The following is a 25,562-nucleotide window of genomic DNA, read 5'->3' as shown; positions in this document are numbered from 1 at the left end:
AAATAGATGCTTTCCCAACTACTAGAGAGGTGCTCCCCTGTTCCTCCTGCTGCCTTAGAAAATAATGACCTCCTCATTACATGCTGATGAACTAGAAGGGAGATGGAGCCTCTCAGACTTCAGAAATGCTTAGCATCAGTGACAAGGCCAGGACATGGGGTGTGTCTTCTCTTTTGAGAATAGGGTACTCCATTTCTCTGCTGGTTGTGTGGTACCTGCTGAAATAACTTTTAAAGACTCTTGTAATATTATTTAGTGCAAGAGAGGCCTGAAAGGAGCAACTCCATTCTCTCTACTGCTTCTTTTCGTGCTCGGTTTTGTTTATTTGTAAATTCTGCTAGATGGATACAAATATTCCTCACCTGTCCCCTTCCAGAAAGACACATCAAGGTAAAAAACGATTTGTTAGAATTCAGAGACATTTTAGCTTGTCAGATTGCATTTTCAGCCTGTCTTGGTAACAAGTAGCTTGCTGAAAACCCCTATAATGAAACATGGTTTTATTTTGGTTAATTAACTTACTACATGGATTTAGGGTTTTTCCTTGCTTTTACTCAGTTATAGCTCTACCATTCCACCTTTCCCTGCGCCTCTAACAACTATCTCTTCCTTGCAAATTGCTCCATGAGAAGACCTGATACCAGCAGCGCAGTGAGAGCCAAGCAAGAGCCCGGGTGCCTGGCAGAGCTCCGAGGAGCCGTCGTGTCCTCGCCCGCTCAGTGCATGAGGGCTGACGGGTTCCTCCTTTGAGCACCCCGGCTGTTCTGTCCTTCAAACACTCCACTGTCGCTGAGAGGGGTTGCGTGTATGTTGCTGTTGGCTGGCAGCAGCCCATGGTCAGTTTAAAAGCCCCTATCAGATGGTCTTTCCTGAGGATTAGTGATGATCCTACGCATCCGGTTCCTGTTCTTTGCATGAGTCTGACTTGAGGTGGATTTTAGCTCTCGCAAATTACTTACTGCTCATTTTCCTGGTAGATTATCAGTGTTTGTGTCTCAGTGTAACCTGATGATGCTTTTATGAATGTTTCTGTTCCAAATTCAGCAGTTCCTGAAATAGTGATATACAAACAGGAAAGGTATAAAAGAATTAGCAATTATAAGCAAATACTGTAAATGGCACAAAATTACCAAGGCGGGAGGTATGTAATAGAAGTGTAATTTGCATTGAGGCATAGGTTGATAGGATTGCACAAAAGAAAGTAAGCATAATGGTGAAAATAAGGGGATTATGAAAGTAAAGGCTGCATTCCAACCCCTAATTAGTGAGGTTATCTGTATTTCGGCTTTTGCATTTGCAAATTAAAAGCACTGGGGTTTTTTTCCACATTGATTCATATTCTTAGAAGATCTTATGCCATGATTCTGGCCTTAAAGATTTTAGATGATACTAATGTACAATGTGTATTGAATTCTTTGTCTTATTTAAATAATTGATGCTTTATGGAAACCCACTGGCCTGAAATACAATTATGCCTATTCATTTTCAGGGAGATAGACCTCAGCAGTTAAGTAGTGCTAGTACTTCAAGCTTCTTTTTTAACCAAAAATAAATACCACTAATTTAATTTCAGTGAAAGCAATAGATAAAGCCGTAGTGTTAAATACTCCCAATGTTAATAGAAAATTGCTTAAAAGTTGCATGTGTAACAGTGGAAAAGCATTAGCTTGTCTTTATAGATTTTTGTATGTATTTATGAAATATCTGGCTCCAGTGTTGATGGTTTTGTCTGTTCGTACCTCCAGCCTGTGGTGATTCTGTATTTGTGACTGGGTGTGTATCAACTGTCCAAATTTCTTTGGCACCACGACCAATCACTTCTTCATTGTTATTGTTCAATTTCATAATGCAAGGTGAAACCTATGTTTCTTCCAAGTCATCTTGCAAGTAGTCTGTGGCTCTACCTGGATGGTTTCATTGACCAGCTGAAAAATAAATCAGTCACTGAGGCTGTGAATATTTAAGTAATTTTTATTTTTCCAAAAATACTTCTGAGGAGAATGAAAATTTTGAGGAAACTGTGGGAGCCGACAGGTAGTATAAAGTACTTGTATTGCATATTGAGAAAGAAAAGAATAAATTGGCAGAGGAAGCAACACGTGGCCTGTGGAGACATCTAAAAGTACTTGAAACTTTCCACAATGAAGATAACTCGAGGAAAAATGTCTTGATCAAGACATTTTGAGGGATACTGTGCAAGATTAGCATGTCTTTTCTTTGGGAATTGGGTAGAGGAGACATGGTCCATTCCTAGCTGGTAGTTTGAGCAGTGTAAAAATTAAATAACTAAGCAATCTCATTGCTTGAGTGCCTACATTCAGGGCAGGGAGGAGGGAAAATGAGAAGCAAAACAAAAAATGCATCTAGAGGATTATTTTCTTTTACATCATTAAGAGAGTAGAGCCTGTTGTCCCTCTGGTAGTTAGGAACTGAGAGATCAATACGAAAATGCTGTTAAAAGTCTTTGCTTATTAATATCAGTATTTTGTAATTATTTCTGATTTTGTAGTTATTTTCCCTGAGAGTTATACTTCTTTTCTTCCTGGCAGATCCTTCTTGCTTTTCATTGCCCCAGCGTGTTAAGAATTCTCTCTCACCTGATGTGCTGAAGACACGAGGCATAATGACTGCGAAATAGAGCTTTGCGGACTGCCCCTTTTAGTGAGTAGTCACAACTTCAGTTTTGTGTGTTGTTTTGCTCCGAGGTGTGTTTATATCATTGATGGAAGTGCTTCCAACTAGGCTTGAGAAATGCCTAGAAAGATCTCTGCAGGAAAGTGTTTTTGTAGAGGAAAGCAATTTGCCTCAGCACTTTCCTTTGCAGAATCTGCTTCAGTCTTTTCCAGCCCAACTGAAACACATCAGAATGCTTTGATGAAAGAAATAAGCTTTTTTCATACCTGCCTGGATTTTCATTTGCTGGAGTTGTCCATCCCGACAAATTCAGGGTCAAATGCAGATGTTAGGAATTTAATGCTCCTGGCGTAAAAAAAAAAAAAATTCTTTCTTCACTCAAGTGTCCCTTTTATTCAGATTTTTAACCCAACAAAAACTATTTAGTCTATGTGAATGGCTGCATATCATGAGGTTGTAAATTTGCCAATCATGTAACTTATGCTGTGCAAAGAAGAGATAAACAAAAAGAAGAACCTTTCAAAGTATCTGGGGGTTTTTGTGGTGTCCCTAACTGCTGGACAGAATGCTCATAAGACACCCTATAATTTAATTAATGTTGTACATACACTCTGGGAACTCACGTAATTACATGCAGTGACGCACTTGTCCCAGTGTGTCTAAGTAAAAGAAATAGGCTATCTTGCTTAGGGTAGCTCAAGAGTGAAGGAAATAAAACCTTCAGGTGATCAATTCCCATTAAAATTTAAAACATTGTTTTATTTTCTTTCTAATTTTGAGCTTTTTATTCTCCTGGGGATTTTCATTTTAGCAAATACAATTTTTTTTTGGTACACCTGAGAATTCTTACTCAAGCCATTCATTTCAGTGGCGATATTTCTGAAGAAACTACTTCTTGATTGTGCCCCTTGTAAAACAAATTGTTTAACTGGAGTTGGTTTAATGTAACATTTTCAATTGCACCATGTGTCTTTCAGAGCATGGCAGAAATGTGTTTCTTAGATATGCCAAGCACCAAATTCCCAGCAAATTCTTTCACTCATGCTGAAAACATCAACACATTCTTCTGCATTGTTTGCTGTGGGTCAATTGGTTGTCACTGTTTATTTTCTACTAAACAATTATTTTCTGACTCCATGACTCTTTCTTCAGCTTTTAGAAAGAAATGGAGCATTTAGACAATTAAGATTTGTGCTCGCTACTTAAAGATTATTCTAAGTGCCTGAGTTTCAAACTTCAAAATGTACGTAGTGTAAGAAAATGAAAATGAGAAAACCAGAAATGCTTCAGTGTAAGTAATTCTTTATATTGGGAAAGAAAGTCTGGTGGGATTGTGAAGTTATTTTTTCATTTGTTTTTATTATTTACAACTCTGAATTTCAGGATGGTTTTCTGCCAATTCTGTATAATTAGAAAAATGAAATAGGGCATTTCTGAAAATTGATTTTACTATTCTAAATGTATCTGCATACCCCATGTAAAATTGAATATGTTTGGTTTAAGGGATCTTCATAGACAGTCTTCAAATAGTTAAAGAAGTACCTCTCATACCAAATTCCTGGGGAGCAAACATTAAGTGATAAAAGATACTAGTTCATGAACTCTCACTTTTGCTCTGTACCTCAGCTGCAGTTTGTCAGGAAAAGGTTGCAGAAGTGGGTCCTCAGTGAAGATTTCAACACATCTGATAGCTCAATCTCAAAATCCCCTGCTGTAGTCTTGGTTTGTTCGGTTTTGCTGCCCATTGCTCATGAGGAAACCTGAATAACTCTGAGCTATCTCCCAAGGTCAGGCAGCAGCTCAGGAGCAAAGCTGAATGTGAAATTGTATTCATAATTTCCTGCAGCAGTTTGAGGTTGGGAACATGTCCATTTAAACCTTTCAAAATAGTGTTTGCATATTGAGTTTTTACATTGTTCTGGAAAATACCAAGGCCAAGAAGGATTTTCACGTCCTGAGTTAAAACATTCCTTCCTACTGCTCCCCATTGTATGGCTGTGGGAGTTTGCTAGGCTTTCGTTGGAGTCGGGACACATGCTAGGACAAGAGAGCTTAATGCTGTGATGGTTGTGATGAGCAGAGCCTTCCTTCACTAGCTCTAAAGTAGTTGCTTAAGAGGATTTCCACCAGTTCCTCCAGCTTAGAGAGGGGTCCTCACACACCCCCAAGATGGGGGAAGAACATAAGTACCACAAGATCGCACACAGTGTATTGCTGATACGGGGTTTTATTTGGGTTGCGTGGGGCGATGTTCTGTCCTTACATGGCACAATGAATTTTCCTTAGATGCATATTTGGGGTTGGGAATATGTCCTGGGTCTGGCCCTGGTGCTGTCGTAGGCTCTGGTGTTGACTTTCCAGTGTTGAACCAGTGCCATCTGTTCTTTATTTCCCTCATTTAGTTTGTGTTCCTGTGGATTTGCTGGTGTGATGAGGCGGTGCTGGTAACTTCTCAGTTACTTCCCTATTGTGCTTTTTTGCCCAGGCTCTGAGCACTGCCTGTTTCTGCCTTTTGGTTGGTTCTTTATATAGCTGACACAGGCTCACCATCAGTAGCCAGACAAATAGCGAGACTCATTTCCCTCCACTGTGTCCTTCGCCAGCATTTTCAGTGTTATTCAGAGGCCATTGCTGTGACGTTAGTGTTTCAGCATATTTATTAGGTTTGCTTTTTGTTTGGAGGTTTTATTTGTTTTCTTTTCAAAGGCTGCTATTGTCCCATCATAGTGGATCAAAGCCTTTATGAAGTAACTGCCTTCGAGAACAATCAAGTTCAACTTCTTGAACCAAACCCTCCTGGACTTATCTTCAAGGAAGGATTCAGCTTCTTAACTTTTATGTATCTTGACTGTAAATTCACTTCTGTGGGAGCGGGAAGAAGAATAGCCTCTGAATCACATCTTTGGTGCTGCTTTTAGTCCTGGGTCTGGTGGATGCAAAGTGTTTTGTATTTTTAGGGCTGCCTCTCTTCATAAAAGAGCATATTCTGTATGGTTTGAAAACCCTCTGTAAACTTGCACTGGTATGAATAATCAAATCTACTTGAGAAATTTGCTGAAGTAGCCCTCTTCACTCTCGGGCTTGCATGCCTCTACCATATTTGATTTGTTAGTTTCCAGTGATTTGCAAAGGGAACAGAAGTATACAAATTAATGTGAGTTGTTCATGGATCTTCTCAGTGTCAGCATTCATCACCAATACTGATGCTCTGGTTTTGATGATCAAACACTTGTTTGCATGGTTTCTGCCAAATTCCAGGGCTACTTCTGCCAGTCACATACAACTTTGTATCCTGTAATATGTTTTGGCCACCTCCTGAGAGGTACTTTCAGTGAGAGTTAGCAGTAGTTTCTAGTGTTCTTGTGCTTATTGCTTTTTGTAATTGTTTAATTTTCTGGCTCCTTTCCCCTTTATAGCATAGCTCTGTGCTCAGTCTCCCCCTCTCCCAAACAGAACCCAAAAGCGAAACCAAACCACTAAAACATAACTCTCCTGTAAAACCTCCAAGCTCTGCTTCCATTGAATGGGTTCACTTCCATGAGATTGCATCCACACCTTGTTGTATCTTTTGAAGATGCAAGATACCATTTTGCTGGGATTGTAGTCAATAGATGTGAGGCAAAAGTCTATATTCTCTAAATATGTAGTCTTGTAAAAAATTTATTTTAAGTATGCTCTTATCCTTCCCTAAAGCAAACTATTTCTTTTCCATTGATTTTTTTTTTTTTGTGTACTTGTGTTTTTGAATAATTGTGTTTTTTATTTCCTAAGCAGCAAACTCAAAATCAGTAGTTGATAAATAAAATATTTGCACTTGGAAATGGAACCACAAAACCAGTGTAACTTCTGCTATTGATTTTGTTCTGTGTTACTATTTTGGCAGCAAAGGCAAAACACCACCATTTGTAAGCATAAAACTTCCTTAGTAAATTACTTTAAATTATAAACTAACCAATAAATCAGTGTTGCTACGGTGTTGCTCTGGCATTCCTCTCACCCTTTGCCTGAAATCTGTATCCCAAATAAGAAACAATGCATCTGAAAATGGTTTTGATTATTTTTAAATTAATACAGTAAAATGGATGCTTCTTGGAATTATCAGCAATAGTTCAGCATGATGAAAGAGCTGATTAAAATGGATTGTTGTAATATGAATGATGGTTGCAGAAGTAGAATTAAGATGTTACCCATGCTTTTGCAAATTATTCTGTATCACCAATTACTTGTTTTACTAAATCATATTTTCAGGAAGAAGAGACGCTATTTAAATTTCTGGCTTTGTTATGGAGTTTTGTAGAATGTTAATGAGGTTCAGCCTATTTAGTTTTAGGAGCAGCTTTAAATTTTGCAGGACATTCACCCACACGCTGGCCTCAGCACTGTAAAAATACTTGTCAGGAGAGAAATTTATTTAGCAGCATTTCTTAAGACCCCAGATTTGATCTGAAGAAATAAATGAAACACTGTCATTTCTCAAGTCCTGCATGAATAGATGAGAAATTGAATCTTATTTGGGGTAAATTCAGGCCTCTCTCAGAGGAGAATGGAAGAGTATGGAAGATGAGAATAATTCACGCAGAACAGTAAGTCTGGGATGATTTTAAAAAAAAAAAAGGAATACTGTATCTTAAAATATTTTTAGTGGACTCCAGATAGGAGTATTCAGCCTCAGAGGCTGTAATGAGAAAAAATAACTATAAAGATACAAGATTATCACTAAATGTCAAGTAAGAATGTATTGGCAAAGATAACTATATATTAAAATCCTGTTTTTTTTACTAATTACTACGTAGCATACAAAGGTGAGTGTTGATAAGTAGGTGCTGATAGTTTTTGGTATTTCATAAGGATTCTCGTGGCGTTAGGTACAGATTTTACTAACAATGATCTGCATTCTGTGCCATGAAGTTGTATAATTCATATGTTTTTTCATACACGTCAGTGGGATATGAGCTTTGATATAAAAAAAGGGCTCTGTGGGGAAAAGAACAAAGCAAACCACATTTGAGCTATGACCTTTGATTTTTGTAAGGTCAGATTTTAATATATGTTATAACTTTAAAAAGAAAACTTGTTTTTTTCTTCTCTTTTTTTCTATCTTCTGGGGAATATGGGGCTGTGGAGGATGAAAGGGTGAAGGGAAATGCTGTAGATACCCAGGCTGACTTAGAATGCCAGCTTGAAGGAAATGTTAGGATAACTATCTGGCTACTTCTTAAGGGGAGCCTGAAATGGGCAGATTTTGACTAGAAACTCTGAAATGGTGTCCTGTGGCTGGCCTTGGAGAGCCCAAAGAACAGGAAGAGTTATAATTCATCAGAGACGATGCTCTATAAAATACTCATATGTAACCTGCTCTAAGCACCGAATAAGGGCATCAGACATGAAGGAAATGTAAAATCCTAGCTGGGGTGCTTCTGTCCTTTAGTTATGGCTTTATCCGCTCTTTCCTGTACTGGAAATTCGGCACTGGCAATTCTAGACTTTTGTAGAACTGATTCTGAAGTCTTACTGGGAACCTGGTGTGATTTCAAAAGTCCTGTGTGCTTGAAGGTGATGTATCCCTTCATGTTTGCTGATGGGTCCTGAACTGAACTATGTCAGAGCTACCTTGTGAAGAGGAAAAGGTTTGCAGTCAGCATCCTTCTTGGAAGGAGCCCTCTGTTTGTAATTACTTTGTGACTGGAGTTTGAGGTAGTGCAGCTGTGTAGGTGTCTGATAAATGTTTTTGATGGAATGGAGCACGTGGGTGAGAAATGAGTGGATAAAGCTGCATTTCAGTTCCATTCATTCCTGTCCAGGCTAGTGCCTCTGCGCCCATGAGCAGCTCGTTTTTGTGGATTTAAAGAAAAGAAAAAAAAAATCTTTAAGAGAAGGGAATCCTTCTTACAGGATTTTCCTTTACTTTTCATTATTCCATTTGTGTTTATAGAAGTAGGAGGTATAAACTGGTTCATTAGGCTTTGAATGCCTGCTATAAAATATAAGAGTCCAGTTCTGAATAAGTCTGAAATTAAACCACAAGTTAACTTTTGCAACTAAGCTGTATCCCCTTGCATAGGATCTTCAAAAATCAGGTTTCATAGGAAGAAAATGGAAGGAGGTAAAACAAAAGTCCAATCACAATGAGAAATCAAACTGTTCAGCACTCACAGGCATTTTGGTATTGGGAAGAACTACCACCGTCAGTACTCCATCTGACAGCGATATATATTTGTCACTGAAGCTGGGACATGAATCAGTTACAATAAACCTGAAAACAGGCTCAGATGTTATCCTGGAGGTGGCTGCTGTTGACTGCAAGAAAGGAGATATTAGAACAAGATACCTTGCAATAATAAATCAATTTTGTGTAATAGGGAGTTCTCCAAAGGTGCTAATAATGCAGGAGAAAAACACACTAGTAGGGCATTGGAGAGTGACAAGATTATGCTGCACTGGTTGCAGTTTGTTATTGTTTTCAAGCTACTATTTCTTCTCGGTTTCACTGTGCCTTATACAAGTTTGTCATTTCCATAAACATTTTTCATAATGTTAGTCCATTTACAGTGACCTGAAATGGAAAAACAGTATGACTACCATCGTCTTCCATGATCTCCTATAGAAAACCAGAATACACCTAACTTCCAACTTATGTGTTTCTGCATAATAATTTTTGGTATAATACACTCAATAAACTGGATTTTATATTATTTTATTTATTTTGTTTTAATTTCATTTCACTTATTTTATTTTATTTTTTTTTATTTATTTTATTTACCCAGGTCCTGCTCACCTGTGTTACTGGCAGGTGGGTATAACCTTGCCTTTTTGAGCATGTGCAGCAAAGGCAGCTTTACTTCATGCAGGTCTTCACTGACCTAGCTTGTTATGACCTAGCTGTACACCCTGGCAATCTGCTCTGTGCTTGTACCACACAAGGTTAATTACAGTAATGTGGACATGTACAGTAAAACAATCTGCCCACTGGTAGAGAGATTTTTAATTTTACAAGATTGCTTCTATCTGGTTATTTTTAATTTTAGCTTTGTCATAACTGTGACAAATTTCATGGACAGTTCAAGTTTCCCTCATTTGAGCTAAAATCTAGCTTATTATGCAGATATCCCCTTTTGACAATGAGCATCTGCAGCTACTCAAGTCATAGAGATGCTGGTGTATGTGTCTAGGCATCTTCATTTGTTATGCTATGTTGTCCCAGAATAAATATGCAGAATATATTGCAGTAGAACAATCACAATGCAAAACAAGAAACGCACTGGTGTTTTGTTATGTGATAGCTGGCTGCGCTGCTGATTATAAAGCAAGTAGTTAAATCCAAGTGGAAGAAATTTTCCCTTTAAAAAAATATTCTAAATATTTGCTTTATCTCTTTTTTCGTCCAATCTCCTTAGCAACAGAAACATCTGTTTCTTTTCTCTTAGTCATTACATTCAAAGAAAGTAGCTGCTTCAAAAATAATGAAAGCAATTTCTATGAATTGGGTAGCTATTAATTGTTGCCAAGATGTTTTAGTATGATAATAAGACATGCAACAATTGGCTTTTTTCTTTAATTGAAATATAGCTATCTAGTTAACCTGTGCTGGTTAGGTGAGCTATAATCTATCAGCTCTTATAATGCATTCATTGTGTGATTTTTCTGTGTGACAGAGGCAAGAGTGAGCTTGACTATTTGTGGTTTATTTAGGAGACACTTAGTTTAAATGTGTGGATTGTTGTTGCGCCTTATGTTTTATTAATCTGCAACTTCAAAGCAAGTCAGAGAAGAGGTTTGCCTTGAAGACAGAGAACTAAATATGCATGGCCTTACAAATATGTATTTTTGTATGTCAATCTACAGTATGGAACAGCATAATTTATTAAAAATATGGACTTTGTTTTATAGTGAGGCTCTTTCTCAAATTACTCTATTTTTTTCTATAGATATTGATAACCAAGTTTAAAGCTGTTATTAGTTTTCAAAAGGGCTTACCGGTCTGTAATCTTCATCCATATGGCCAAGAGTGCATTCCTAAATCATGAGAAATCAACACATGTAAGTGTGATTTAGGAACAAATGAGGGAGGACTGCTGGATCTGTACGTGAACTGATCTCAGCCAAGAGAAACACACCCCCCTTTGTAGTGTTGAGGGGGAAGGACCTTTGCTACTACCATAGTCTTGAGTGACTGCCGTTTAGAGCTAACTGTGTGTGGATGGATCTGCTATGTGCCTGAAGACTAGTGCAGGAAAAGGGAAACTGCTTCTTGCCAATGTTTGCCTAGTTAGGTCATCACATGGAGGGCAGTGACAGTGTTTGGGGTGGGGGGAGATGTTCACATGGTGAAACTGAGAAGGCTTAAGCTCACCTGGAGCTAAACGAGGAAGGGCTAGGAAAGGAGGGGTCTTGCAGAACTCTGTATTCATTGACAAAAGAAATTTCTAGGTGTTCATAGATCCATGGGGAGAAAACTTTGATGGCCCTATGGAAAGATGAATTATCCAATGCCAGTTTTGCATTGCTCTTCGCAAGCAGAGTCTGATTCCAGACGTGTGTGTGCTATCTTAGTTTGAGGAGCAGTGCAGCCAGACAGATAAAAGGCTAATTTAATGCTTTTTGTACATGATGGCCAGCCTGACCTCAGTCCCTGGAAAGGTCATGATTGTAGATGTGAAATTACTTGCAAACATGTCAAGCTTAAGAAGGTAATCAGTAAGTGTGGTTCGACTGAAGGGCTACAAGTGCTTGACAATTTGATTTCCTTTTTACAGTGAAATGAATAGCAATGTGAGGCATTTTACAAATTTCAATATGAAGTTTTAATTTGAGTGCTTCTGTACACTGAAGCCATACAATAAATTGTCTTGGAGGCTTTTAGAGAGTGTATATCTTGTGCTTTTTTCTTTCTTTTTTTTTTTCTTTGTTTTGTTTGGGGGGGGGCACATTCTGTTATTGCTTGTAGTACACTCTGATTATAGTAGGTGTACAGCAGGAAAAAGAAAATAAAGCCTTTGACTTGAATTTTACTCCAAGAACCAGCGGAACTTGGAATTAGAGAAGGAAAAAGATTACTGCAATGCTCCAACCTTTCATCTTGTTTGTACTCCCCCTTATGCTTTCTCGCACCAATCCTGAAGATAACAATTCTGCATGAGACTACTTCTGGCGCATGTAGGTGGCAAAAATGGTTTCGAGAAGCTTTACCAAAGAACCATCTGGAGCATGTATGAGGGCCAAGAACACTGAGAACTTCCTCCATGAAGGAACTGATGAGCTGGGTGGAGCAGCAAGCAGTAAACTGTGACTGTAATCCTTTTAACTGGCTAGCACATCAGACAGACGGGAAGGCTGCCCAAATGCCATTTCCCTGGGAGTTTTACACAGCAGGACGTACTTCCCCTCTAGGTTTTGCTGAAGCGATAGGGGAGCCATCTGCATTCAAGTTAGATGTGCAGAGTAGTCCAAAATATAAACATGAGACCTTTCCTGATTACTTAGTAAGTGCGTACATTGTATGCTGAAGGTGGAGCTGGTTGACAGAGCTCCTCGGGGATAAGGCTGCTGTAGGCAGGTGAAGAAAGATGGATTGGGGAAGGCTGGGAGGGGAGAGGCCAAGTTTTAGCGAAGATAAGTGCCATTTTCTATTCCTCATGCTGTAGCTTTTGTGGATGGGCAGGAGGAGAGGTTTCTGCAGGAGGACCTCAGTAGGGAAGACTTTCACCAGCTGGGCTCAGGGACAGCATTACAAAAATTGACAGGTTGCAGGGATGAGCCTTGCAGAAGTACCAAACCCTGCTGTCTTGCTGTGTAGGCAGGGAGGCATCGCAGGCTGCCACAATGGATGTCTGCTGCTCTGTAGGCGGCGTCTTCTGCCTGATGCTGGCTGCTAACGTATGGTTGTTCCTACAAAGTGTTGAGTTTATTCCAGGTGAAACAAATATTGATCCTATAACATAACAGTAGATAAATACTTGAAATCTTACTGCCAGTGTAAACCCAGGACACAGTGTCATCATCTCTAAATATAATTAGGAGTATATGTGATCATGCATTTTATGTTGGCTTGCATGTACAGTTCATTAGGTTAGCTCCTGACTCTCTTCTAGTTGAACTGTTGGAATAGGAGGCCTTTTCTTGGAAGCAGGGGGTGTTGGAAATTTTTTCATGGTAGCTGCAAAACAGGCAATGAGGAAACGCTGTGCCACTTGGAGAAATAATACAGTCATCGATATGGGACTTTGCAGTATGTCCTAGTTCTGTAGGAGTGCCTGAAAGTTTATGACTAAAAGGTGGAAAAAGAATAACCTGGTTTGAGGTACGAGCAGAAACTTCAGTTACCTGATGTCTCCTCTGCTGACTATCCAGCCATTTCAAATATGAAAAGGATTTTTTTGTTGCTTCTTCCTACTTTACCCTTCACTGAAAGGCAAAATTTCCCTTGTTGCTAGCTGTCTCAGTGTTTCCTGGATTTGGGGAAATCGTTGCCTACATATTGGTGCTCATTCTGAATAAAAGGAAACTATTTTGGAGGAAAGAAATGAAAAGTAATTGTCTTAAAATTTTTGGCAGTTACCACTCTCAGACATCATACTTATTTTGAGCTGAGGGTAAGTTTTCAGTGAAACTACTGTGTAAATTTGGATTACAGAACCCAAAGTTGCGCAGGCATTGTTTTGTTTTGGTTTTTAATCTTACAATAATGATTATTCATTACTGTGACAGATCACACACACATAACAATGCTAAAAGCCATTTTTATTGTATACTACAGATATTGAGTACTTATTTAAAATATTTGTACTATTTCTAGCAAATTTATAGTACAGACACCTTCTCCATAGAACCTGCTGTTGTGTGGGATATACTGTGCTTTCCAGAGAAGTTTAGAATCTGTGGAAAAATACTTTTCCTCCACCAAATGAAATAGGGTATTTGACAACATGCATTTGTCCACAAAATGTGCCGCAATATCTGATGAAATAGTCTTTGTCAATAAAATAAATTGCCAAACAAAATGTAATCCTTCCTCAGAATACGTTTAGCCTACACAGTGAAATAAGCTACTTCCACGAAGGACATTTTGTTGCTTGAATTATTTTGACTTGCTGTCTATCAGAATCTGTAGATAAAGTGTTTTTTGTCAGACACTGTATATCAACCTTATTTTAGTATATATAGATAAAATACATTTAATTTGAAGGTAAGTGTTTGATAGGACACCTTAAAAGGTATTGGTTTAGCTGAAATGATAAACCGCAGACATGCACTGTTTGGAGTGCGAGAGGCTCACTTCTCTTCCTAACTCTGCATTTAAAAGAATGCCTCTGCAGTTTGTAATTCAGTGGCTGTTGCTGTGAGCTGAGTGTGTTTAGTTTTCCTGTGGCAAATGTTTTCTGTGGATTGCTCACTGTACTAAAGCAAAGTATGTAACTGACGCCAGTTCTTGTTTGAATTTTCACGCTTTGTCAGTCATATAGCTTTTATTGCCTGTATCCATGTGAGAGCCACAGGTCTTCAGCCAAGGCTTTCCTGATTTCCATGGAGCCATACCAGATTCCTATCTTGAGTAAGAATTTGGAAGACTGGAAGGGGCAATGTCTGATGAGGAATGGCTCTACAATTTCTAAGCAAGTAGAGATTTTTTTCATTATGGTAATGCAGTTAAAAGATACAATAAATGTGACGTTATTTTCAACAGCAATTTCTTACTGATCTAAAATGTTTGAAAGTGTTTTCATTGTATATAAGCAAAGCTGCTTTAGCCCTTCTGTATTTGTTAAGAAAGGTATAATTCTTCTTTGGAAAAGTTGCCAAAAATTTAAATCTTTGTAAAGAAATACAAAGCTCTTGTTAAGTTTTTGGACATTAGTATATGCTGAAGTTTGTACTACAGGGTCTAGGATTCAGTTTCGTAACATGTTCAGTAAAAGGATTACAGAGCTTCCTATTTTACAGTTCCTGTTCAAGTTAAAATTGTATATGAGGACTCTAAATTTTCATGTTAAGCAATAAAAAGTTAAATTACTTTGAGAGTATCTTTGTATTGATTTAAGAAGCACTAGTTGTGGCCATAAGTGAATGTGCAAATTTACTTGTAATTTAGAAGTACAGTACTGAAGGTGAAAGGAAAGCACCTGGATTAGAGACTTTTGAAGTACCTCCTGAATTAGAGTGATTGAAGGTTGTCTTTACTCAGAAGAAGTTAACAAGATCTTTCTTGTCGTTGCTTGCTTTCCTGATTGCAAGAGCAGTAAAAGTCTAAAAAGCCTAAAGGGTTTAGCTCAGAAAAGACTTACGTCACTACTCTAAAGTTAATTTTAAGTGAGAATAAAATTACTTACATTCATTTTTAGCAGATCTCAACGTTTCTTTAAATTTGTATTTGGCTAAATAGAAATTAATGCTAGGCCTTTGCATTTTGTGTAAATAAAAGTACACAGTGCTACAAGTGCAAAACACGTTGCGCAACTTGTTCTCTCCCGTTCTGTACAAGTAATTTCCCAGTTTTGGAAAGAACTGTGTGTCTAGAAATATATTTATTTTTATCCCACGTAACGAAGTAGAAATTACTATTAAAATCTTACCTCATGTACAATAAATTAGAAGCTCTCTAACTATAAAATGTGTGTGTATGTAGAAATGGGCAAATAGGTAACACTGTACAGTGTTACAGGAATTGCATGGCTTCTTCCTTTCTCCCTCAAACCAGTATGCTTCTGTTGTTAACATTAATAATTTCATTCAGGTGTAATTCAAATAATGTGATATTTGTTCAGATATTTTTACCTTTATTTGGAGGATATATTTCTCTTGTGCCTTTTCCTGCCATGTTTCCAAGCTAACACAACAATCATACATTATAAAATACACATTAGCTTGGGACATCAGAAAGGTTTCACAGAGAGCTCACTTGACAAGAAGCAGACTAATCTGTATATGACGTACAGGAGCTGTTTTTCTCGGAACAACTTAATCACTGCAATGAGAGATGAGCCCAAGTACCTGAGGATAACTAGGGTACTTGGGTAAATGTCAGAGCTGTTTCATTTCTCTCTATTTTAATGTAAATCAGGATTGCTCCCTCTTTCCTCATGTGATTTAATGCAGTAAATCTTCATAGGAACTGTCTGAAGATTAATAGCTGTTGTAGAAGAAACTATGTGATAGATCTTTAAATGATGATTTTGAATTATGTATCATTTCATATTTTATTACATAATTGTATGTAGCACAACTAATGAAATCCTAATTAAAAAATAGTTGGGTTTTTTTTTTAGTAGGTAGCTATTGAACATCAATCCATTCTTTTTGCTTCAGTTTTTTAGTGCATCAGGTGTGGCAGAGCTGAAGTGTAAAAATGGCCTATTTATTATGGTTTCCCTTCATTGCTTAAATTCTTGGTTGTTCCTGTCATGTTGCTGCTTTCCTTGAAGGTACTTCCTTAGACATAGGTCAAATAAATATCTATCTATTATTGCATGTGTCTGTGTGGACTTTGAAGACTAACTTCTTACAATTGCCCTTATGCAACCGGATGCTGCATTTTCACATTTATGTCTTGCCATGGATCTAAACCCAGATTATTTATGTAGGGCTTTATGCTTCTGAAAAGGAAGGAAGGATCCTTGGGGGAGGCAGACATAGATATTCTTTCTAGCTCATTTCTGTTTCTGTAGACGAAGGAAGATGCTTAAGGACTGAAAATCAGGAATGAGATGTTAAAGAATTAGAGGTACTTTAGTAGCAGAACTCAGAGCCTCTTGTGCATATGGGGAAATACTTCTAGAAGAACAAGGACCATCTGAGGTGCAAATGTGAGGCATAAGAAGGTACTGTAAAAACAAGAAACTAGTGATTAACATGCAGAAAATACTTAGAATGCTAGTTTGGTTGCAGATAGGAAGAAGTGAAATGCACAGATAACAGTTAAGTCTTTTTAAGTTGCTGGAAAATGTTTTCCCTGCCATAAAAAAAAAGAATTAAAACTGAGTGAAGCAGTAAACCCCATCCCTGGCAGTGTTTAAGGCCAGGTTAGATGGGGCTTGGAGCAACCTGCTCTAGTAGAAGGTGTCCCTGCCCATGGCAGGAAGCTGGAACTGGATGAGCTTTAAAGGTCCCTTCCAACCCAAACCACTCTGTGACTGTGAATAGTAGGAATAATCTAAGTTGGCTTCTGCAGCCCATTGCTCAAGTTTAATGCTAAACCTTCATACTGACACAAAAACTCAATTCTATGATTAGACTTTGCCTTTGGAAAGTTCTCATTAAGGAAAAATGAGGCTCACTCCTGCTCGTTAAGCCACTAGAAGTATACATGTACAAGTCATAGTTATGCTTTTTATTCTATTGAGTGCACAATTTGCATTCAGTTTTGAAAAAAATGCTAATTTCAGAAAGCTACTTCTTGAGTGATTAGATTAGAGTTATGCTTCCCACTTAATATATATTACAGTTTAAATAACCTGATTCATACTCTTCAATGGGAATTTGGAAGATGATGGTGCTAACAGAGATCTGTGAAGTTGCTCTTGAAATATCTTTTGCTTCCGTGCTTCTCATAAGCAAGGCTTATGAGATAGTGTTTTCTGCATCTCTGTCAACTTCTTCAAACTAAATTTTGAACTTTTTCACCATGTCCACTGACTTTGAAGGCCAAGGGATCTCAGAGGTAACTAATTTCCTGCAAGGTGACAGAGAACTTTGAAGTGCTTTATTATGGGGAGCTCTTGGAAGAGAGAGCAAGTTTCAGAATGTCTCAGCTGTGGAAAAGTGTCCATCAGGGAAAGCACCTTGTAAGGCACCGTTGTCAATCAACCACACACACAGATATCTTATACATCTTATCAGCAACTGAATTTCATTACTTCCACTGCTCACAGAATTAATAGCTTTTGTTAAGAAATCAACAATGCTGGTTTCATCAGCAGGGGTTTCAAAATGTGTATAGGGTTTTTTTAAATAGTTTTACATATCTTATTGCTAGAAAAACTGTAATAGAAAATGTCTCAAAATGGTTTTGTTGAGTTTTCATGAAAAGTTAATAAAAGCCATGGAAAAATCAAGTGAAAATGTGTATGGACCTGATAAAATTGGGTGAGGTGGTAATCTAACTCTGGGCCATCTCTAGTCTCTGAGGTGGTTTCTCATACACTGTGCCATACATTTGCACTTAGGTGAAGAAAAAATGTATAATGTTCTTCTTTCCCAATATTCTGAAATCAATTAGAGAAAAACAATATTTGAGTTTAATTAGATTTAAGGAAGCCTAATAATTGGAAGACAAAAATGACTGATATTTCGGTCCCAGTGTTCAGAGTATAGAAAATGCTAGAACTTTCTCTTACCATTTAAGCACTCTAATCATTTTCCAGGGAGAAGGGAAATGTACTTGTTCATTTGGCTACATTCATAACGTGGCATTACATACAGAAAAATTAATACCCTTCAGGAGTAAAATGCCCTGCATCAACTTTTAGCATAAGTTTTTAAATTCTTGAAATAATGATTATTAAAACAGGTTTAGAAACATGGATGTAGTGATTTTTAGCATCTGGTTTATGGTGATATAAACCCATTTTTGTGTGTGTGTGTGCCCAGTGTCATTCTGTGGTAGTGTGCTGATTCACTGTTTCTTACATTTAAGGTATTTTCTTTGAAGGAGAGGAACCAGCGTATTTCTCAGTGATAATTAGCTTTTCTTCTGTTGATCACTAATATCAACTACAGGAATTGTAGTATTAAGAACTGAAGCTCCTGAGCATCATTGCTGATGGCAAGCAAAAAGTGAGAACCAGTTGGTGTTGTTTAGTCTTGGCCTCCTGCATCATGTCATGTGCTCTACTAGTCCATTGTCAGCCTGTCCAAAACCTTTTCATGCCATCTCTAGCAAAGAGAGGATAAATTGGCATAAATTCTGGTTGCCAGCTGAACCGGGATCTTGCATTTGTTTATTAGGGATCAAAACCCCTTTTGTTATTTAGTTTCAGTTCAGATGCACTGTTGCTGTTCTCTTTTGTTCTGGTTTTGGCTAGCATAGAGTTCATTTTCTTCACAGTTGCTACTATGAGGCTGGTTTAGATTTGTGCTGGAAACAGTGTTGGTCACACAGGGATGTTTTAGTCATTGCTGAGCAGTACTTACATAATGCTAAGGCCTGTTCTGCTTCTCACTCCACCAGTGAGGAAGCTGGGGAAGGCACAAAGGATTGGGAGAGGACCCAGCCAGAACAGCTGATCCCAACTGACCCAAGGGATATCCCGTGCCGTAGGACATCATGCTCAGTATATAAAGCTGAGGGAAGAAGGAGGAAGGGGGAACGTTGGGAGTGATGCCATTTTTCTTCCCTAGTCATTGTTCCACATGCTGGAGCCCTGCTGTCCTGGGGATGGCTGAGCACCTGCCTGACCATGGGAAGTGGTGAGTGAATTCCTTGTTTTGCTTTGCTTGTGTGTGTGGGTTTTGCTTTCCCTATTGAACTGTCTGTATCTCAACCCACGAGTTTTCTCACCTTTACTCCTCCAATTTTCCTCCCATCCCACTTGGGGGAAGTGAGCAAGCGGCTGGGTTGCTGGCTGGGGTTAAACCATAACACTGATGGAGTTCAGGTTTTGCATGTCCTTTTGCATTAGTTTGTTGGCCTCTCATCTCAAAAGGCTCCAGGATGTGGTAAGCGAGTAACACAACTGAGATTCAGATGAGCATATTCAGGGAACACTAAAGGGATGGAATTAGACATCCATGCTTGGCTTGCATTTTTCTTGTGCACAAGCACTGGATTAACTTTGCACAAGTCAATTTAAAGGGTAAAAATATTCCCTTGATTTCTTTACCCCACCTTGATCTATGGGAATTGTTGGAATTGCATATTATTCATGTTCATAGATTTCTAATGTAAAATGTTTGCTTCTATCTGTCTCTTGCTATTTATTGCACTTACAGAGATTAACTGATGGGAAAAGAATGAGATATGAACTTTCTCAGTTACTAGCAAAGCATGTAACAGTGCTTTGTGGATAAAACAGATTTTTCTGGTGTTTTGTAGAAAAGCCAGGGTTGTTGAGCAAACAAAGGTGTTCCTCGGAGCTGCTTCTTACAGATTAGCAGAAGTTTCTTATTTTCAATTAGAAATTAGTCACTGAATTTGTTTATATTATTAATAATATTTCTACATGACCTTGTATCAAATTTTGCATTTAAAGAAGGCCTGTCCTCAAAGGCTTGGATTGGAACTGATAATTTAAGGTGCTTTCCAAACCTAACCATTCTGTGATTCTATGATTGGATCCTGGGAGGATTTTATCAGTGAAATATACTATGTACATATTTCTATCATGTTTTTAGTGCATATTTCATTACCTGAAGTACCAGAGTCACTTCTGTCAGTCAAACAATTGTCAGGTTCAGGTTGGAGTAGTGTTTCTCTGTGCTTTATTATACTGCTTCCTCCTAAAGCCTCTAGTCAGCTCCGCTAATCTGAGCTTTTCACTGTGATGGGTTTGCAGCTTCTTCAGATGTAAACTGTCCTGCCATGGACAAGCTGCTTTTGTGGTTCAAGCCCATATTTGCTCTGCGTATTGAGCAAATAATTGCATAATATGGAAAGTGCCTCATACTATAACTTTTGTGTGGACTTAAAATTTAGCCTTCCCTGTGACTGTGACATTTTTGCTCACAGAAATTGTCAGGGACCAGTGGTCCTCAAAGTGATGAAGCTTAGTGCTTTGGTTTGCTGCTCTGTCTGAATGGGCTTCCAGTATCCGTTGTGGATACAGGAATTGTATGCCATCAAACTGGCATGGTGATAATGCATGCCTTTCAAAATTCTCTCTTTCTGTATTGTACATGTCATGCTTCAGTTAAAGCCCTGTGCTATGGTGTACTGCCATGACTGCCTTTTTCAAACGGCCATTTCATCTTTTTCTGTTCTGTGTGACTGTAAGTATGTGTAGGGAAGGGCAGGGAGAGCTGTGCCTTGTAACATCACGTATGTGAATTCCCCTGACTTGTCTTATTCCTCAACATTAATTGTCAGGGTTTATTTGCAATTAGAGACAGCACAATGGAGATAGATTGAAAATAAAACTCTTTTCTGTCAGTCATGGGGCTCTGACTACAATGGAGTAAAATTATATGACAGCATTCTTAAGACAAACCCTAGAATGTGTCTTGGCAGCCAATATGTGAGTGCTGATGTTCTGAGGCAATTGTTGTTTTGTTTTTTTCTTTTATATAAATGCCCTTAATGTGAAATGGTTTGTTAAAAGTTGAGAAAATGTTTGTGGAAATCAAATGATCCTTGCCAGAGCTGGGAGGGTTCAGTTCTTGGGAAGGGCACCTGCAGTCTTAATCTGTAACATAGAGTAACTTGCAACAGAAAGTCATAATAAATGCTCATTTAATTAATTTTGCAGAGGAATAAACTATAGGGAGAAAATAATTGACATTAAAAGTATGAGTTTTTAAATTAAGCTCTAAATGAGAATTGCAGTATTGATAAGTTGAACAAAAGCAACTGTCTAAAGAGAATTCAAAAAGCAATGTGTACAATTTATCAGAGTAAAATAGCTTTATGCAAACATGTGTTTTGACAAATTATTTGAAGTGAGCATTATGAATGCTTTTTTGAATTGAGTAACATGTAAGCCTTCATCTAGGAGTTAATATATCACCTGCAAAAAGGACCCAATTATCTCCATCCAGTTTTCAACAATATGAATATAATTGCAGAAAAGCTGAAACAGAACCTTAAAATTAAGTCTGGGAGCTTACAAGTAAAAATAAACAACCAAACAATAAATGGATTAGCAGAAGGGAAGAACTTAAATGCATAGAAGTGTCAAGAATTAACTGAGCTTACATGAGGCTGCTCATTAGTTTGATATTATTGAGATTGTTATGTACTGTTTAGTACTTTTTTTTTAAAAGAAATCTGATCTGAAGGAGCTTCATTGACCTTGTGTCCTGATTCCTTGCCTGTTGCATTCCTTTAAATGTGAGGATGTACGAGCACTCTGATGCAGGCCTGCAGTTAAATTCTTGAGAAAACCAGCTGTTAAACTTAGCGAGGCATTTTAGGGGTTCATTTTTGCCCAGGTTGCCCAGAGAAGCTGTGGCTGCCCCATCCCTGGCAGTGTTCAAGGCCAGATTGGACACAGGGGCTTGGAGCAAGCTGCTCTAGTGGAAGGGGTCCCTGCCCATGGCAGGGGTTGGAACTGGAGGAGCTTTAAGGTCCCTTCCAACCCAAACCATTCTAGGATTTTTAAAATACAGGGACAAGTTAGTATGCGGTACCAATTTATTCTTAAGCTGGTGAAACTCTGAATTTATCTTCCTAACCTGAATATTTCAGTGCAGAGTGTACAGCAGAATTCTGTTCTATGTGCAAGAGTTATTAAAAGTATTCCTAGGATTTATGATAAATTCAGAGCAAAGTCATGCCTAATTCATGCACATCAATATGGTCAGATTTTATCCATGGTATCAAAATCTCTATTCTCTGGATCACAAAGGAGAAAAGATTTCTTCATCTATACGATGGACTTAAAAATTCTTGTATAATTGTTCTGCTTCCAAGGATGGGAGCAGGAAGGTAAAAGCTCATGAGTGATGCAGTAATTCAATGTGATTATTCAAGAAAGCTTTTTTCTTGTTGTTACAGAGATGCAATTTTTTATTGTCATTTTTATAAAGTAAGTACATTTTGTATTTTTCAAATGTTGGATTATAATCAGCCTATCAAAACATACCAAAGGACATAAAAATATATCAACACTTGCAGTTCTGGTCCATTCTTTTTAAGATGCAAACTTTGTCAATGTTAGTCCAGATGTATCTCCTACATAGTCCCATGGATGACATGTTCAGGTGAAGCATCTCCGTTTCCATCCCTAATATAAAAAGGAATTTTGCCAGCTCAAATAATATGAATAATTAAGCTTGTGGCTGCAGATGACAAATTAATCAACTAAACCAAGGCATTTGTGAACATAACATATCTGAAATACTGATCTAGTAAAAGGAAGCACTGAAATAACAGCTGCCCTGTGTTAGAGAAGAGAAGGTAGCTTGAACTCTTGAAAGCAGGAGATGTGTGAAATAGTTATTGATGTGAATGAGTAATTGATTGATCAGGTAATAACTACCCTAATTTAAACCTGACAAGGAAATTGATAGTTGATATTGTTAAATATCCTCTAATGAGGCTGAAAGGGGACAAAAGAAACGCCAGAGTTGTGTGAGGATGGTATGAGAGTTGCTTTGATAAACAAATGCAATACGGAGTGACTGGGAAACAATAAGAGATGATAAAAGGTACAATTTTCTAGTCGTTTTTCAGACTATAAGCATTATGTCTAGCATGTACAATGGAGGAAAATGAGGGAAATTACTGAAGCTAGGAAAACATGGCATTATCCTTTGTTTGCAGTGAGTTTGCATGTGCCCTAGGTTGTTATTACATCCTAATTATTTTAAATGAGCTCTATAAAAGCATTATGTCATTCCTAAATTTCTTGAGAAGTTTAAGCATCTGGATTCTGTGAATTTTTTGTTGTGCCTTTGTTCTGTGTTTCTGTTTGTTTTGGGTTTTTTGTTTTTTTGTTTTTTTTTTCACATCAGATATTTTGGATTTGCAAGTAATTAATAGACTTAACACATTTAACAATGTCAATATTTAATTTCCACTTCTAGGTAAGTTCTTACATCAATCCCACTGTGCATGTGGAATATATCATAAAAAACCCCACCACAACAAATGAAATTCACAGGTTATTTTCTTTCATTTATATTATTGTTGGTGTACTTCTAAATTACCTAATTGAAGGCGGAAAAAAGATGGAAGTTACTGCTTTTTTTTTTTTTTTTGCAGTTGTTTAATATATGCTTGTAATTTGGTAATCTGCTCTCCTGGGCAATTAAAATGTACTTTATTCCCACAATTCTAAGGGAAAACATCAGAAAGAAACATCAGTGAAGGCTCAAACTATCTGGATTCCCAGAGTACGGGGAAATAAATTTATGACTTGTAATAATTGTGATAATCATTGTACTCAAGTAACTAAGGAACTGTTTATTGATCTTGTTAATTATTAACATGCATTTAAGATGCATTCTAAAAATGTTCACAAAATTACTCTATCATACCAAGTTTCCGTTTTCTGTGCTTTTTAATGAAAACAATTTAAAGGAATAATTTAAAGGAATTTAAAGGAATAGTTTAAAGGAATGTTCAAGTTAAACCCAAATGTAATTTGAGTTACTATAAGGATGAAGTATTCTCTTGCATAACTTTAGGACTAAAGAATCTGTGCTGCATCAGAATTGGTGCACAGCTGCCAAAATGCAAAAGAGCTGTAGTGCTCATTAAGATGATCCTTTTTCCTGAGTGGTTAGAATTGTTTGTTTGTTTGTTTGGGTTCTTTTTTGCCCCCCAGTGCAAATTCTACTTGCTTGAAATGGAAGGTTTCTGTGTTTCCACAAGGAACCAAAGCTGGGCTGTGTTTTTCTATGGCAGGATAGTTAGCATGTTATCACAGTCTGACTTTTTCCTAAGTATTGCTTTGGAAAAATGAGGATTTTGAGTGGTTCTTTTAGGGGCACTCCATTGAGGATTGACATAATTAAGAAACATCGCTGTGATACAGATAACAATCTGTTACAATACTGGCCATTATGGAGGTAGAATGTGCTAGAAATAAAGTAGCTAAGCTCCAACCTCATATTCACAGGAGAAAGAGTAAATAGCATAGAGGTCGTATATACACACACTGTTTTGAAAAATGATTTGATAATCATGAAAATCTGCTCTGATGGCAAAGTTACTGAAGATTTCTATGTATGTCACAGAACTTCATAACTGGATTAAGAAAGCCTTACTGTTTTTAGGGTTTTTATAAAGAAGTTTGTGCACAAGAAGTATGGGAGGTTACTTATATATTTAGGAGGACTCATTTCAGTTCTAACTCTGATCCATAAATCAGTGAGTTTCTGCTGTGCTGACTTGCATATGTTCTGTGATTATTGAGAAGTAAATAGGGAGTAATCACAGTGTGTCTCTAGAATTCTTTGTAGGATATGAACGCAAAGTGTTTTCTTAGGTCAGTAAAAACACCTGGCAGATAAAGTACCATTAAGATACTGTTGAAGACTATAGAGAGTGGGCTTGTCATACTTCAGTTTAGATTACTAGGACTTTTATACCGATAAAGTGATGCTGAGTACCCCTAGGGCCTGTCAGTGCTGAGCATGAAGCCAGCTGGTGCCTCTTCAGCCAGCTGCCATTTTCAGAACTGCTGGGTAGAGGAATGTCCTTCAACTCTTGTCCCATTTCAGAATAAACAAAGCTTATAGACAAGCTTCAAGATGCCTCTACCAACTTACAAACAAAAGTGTTTGTAAGTAAGTGTCCTCTCATATGGTTACACATTACTGCGAGAAAGATCAGACATTTTTCTTAATATTTGATCTAAACCTCCCCTGGCACAACTTGGAGCTATTTCCTTTTGTCACCACCTTGCAACAACCTCCTTTCAGGTAGCTGCAGAGAGCGGTAAGGTCTTCCCTGAACCTCCTTTTCTCCAGGCCAAACACCCCCAGTTCACTCAGCTGCTCCTCATAGGACTTGTGCTCTAGACCCTTCAGCAGGCAGGCTGCTCTTCCTTGGACTTGCTCCAGCACCTCAATGTCTGTCTTGTAGTGAGGGGCTCAAAACTGAGGGGCACATCACCTACCTCTTCTAAGACAGGATAGTTAGCATGTTATCACGCGTGTGACTTCCCTGTTCACAAAGAACAGGTCCAGCAGATTCCTTCCATAGTTGGCTCTCTCACCAGCTGTGTCAGGAAGTTCACTCCCACACACCCCAGGAAGCCCCAGACTATTTACTCTCTGCTGTATTTTACTTCCAGCAGATAACTGGGAAGTTGAAGTCCCCACGAGAACAAGGGCTA

The 25,562-nt window shown here is 37.9% G+C and overlaps 1 protein-coding gene across 2 annotated transcripts in view; it reads left to right on the top strand.

Moving 5' to 3' along the window:
- The window catches only part of TENM2 (teneurin transmembrane protein 2), a 679,035-nt gene that overhangs the window by 60,437 nt on the left and 593,036 nt on the right, over positions 1 to 25,562 (top strand). Inside the window, exon 2 of one of the 2 annotated variants that reach the window (XM_057415147.1) lies at positions 2,550 to 2,661. The exons of the other annotated variant lie outside the window; for it this stretch is intronic. The gene's annotated coding sequence lies outside the window, so the exon portion shown is untranslated. The remainder of the gene's footprint in view (positions 1 to 2,549; positions 2,662 to 25,562) is intronic. 2 annotated transcript variants of the gene reach the window in all.

This window comes from Pezoporus wallicus, unplaced genomic scaffold (genome assembly GCF_028554395.1).
Source record: "Pezoporus wallicus isolate ANWC-B61680 ecotype Strahan unplaced genomic scaffold, APGP_CSIRO_Pwel_v1 contig_4161, whole genome shotgun sequence".
Classification (NCBI taxonomy): Eukaryota; Metazoa; Chordata; class Aves; order Psittaciformes; family Psittacidae; genus Pezoporus; species Pezoporus wallicus.
Note: the sequence above shows the minus strand (reverse complement) of the source record. Positions and strands in the feature narration are given on the sequence as shown.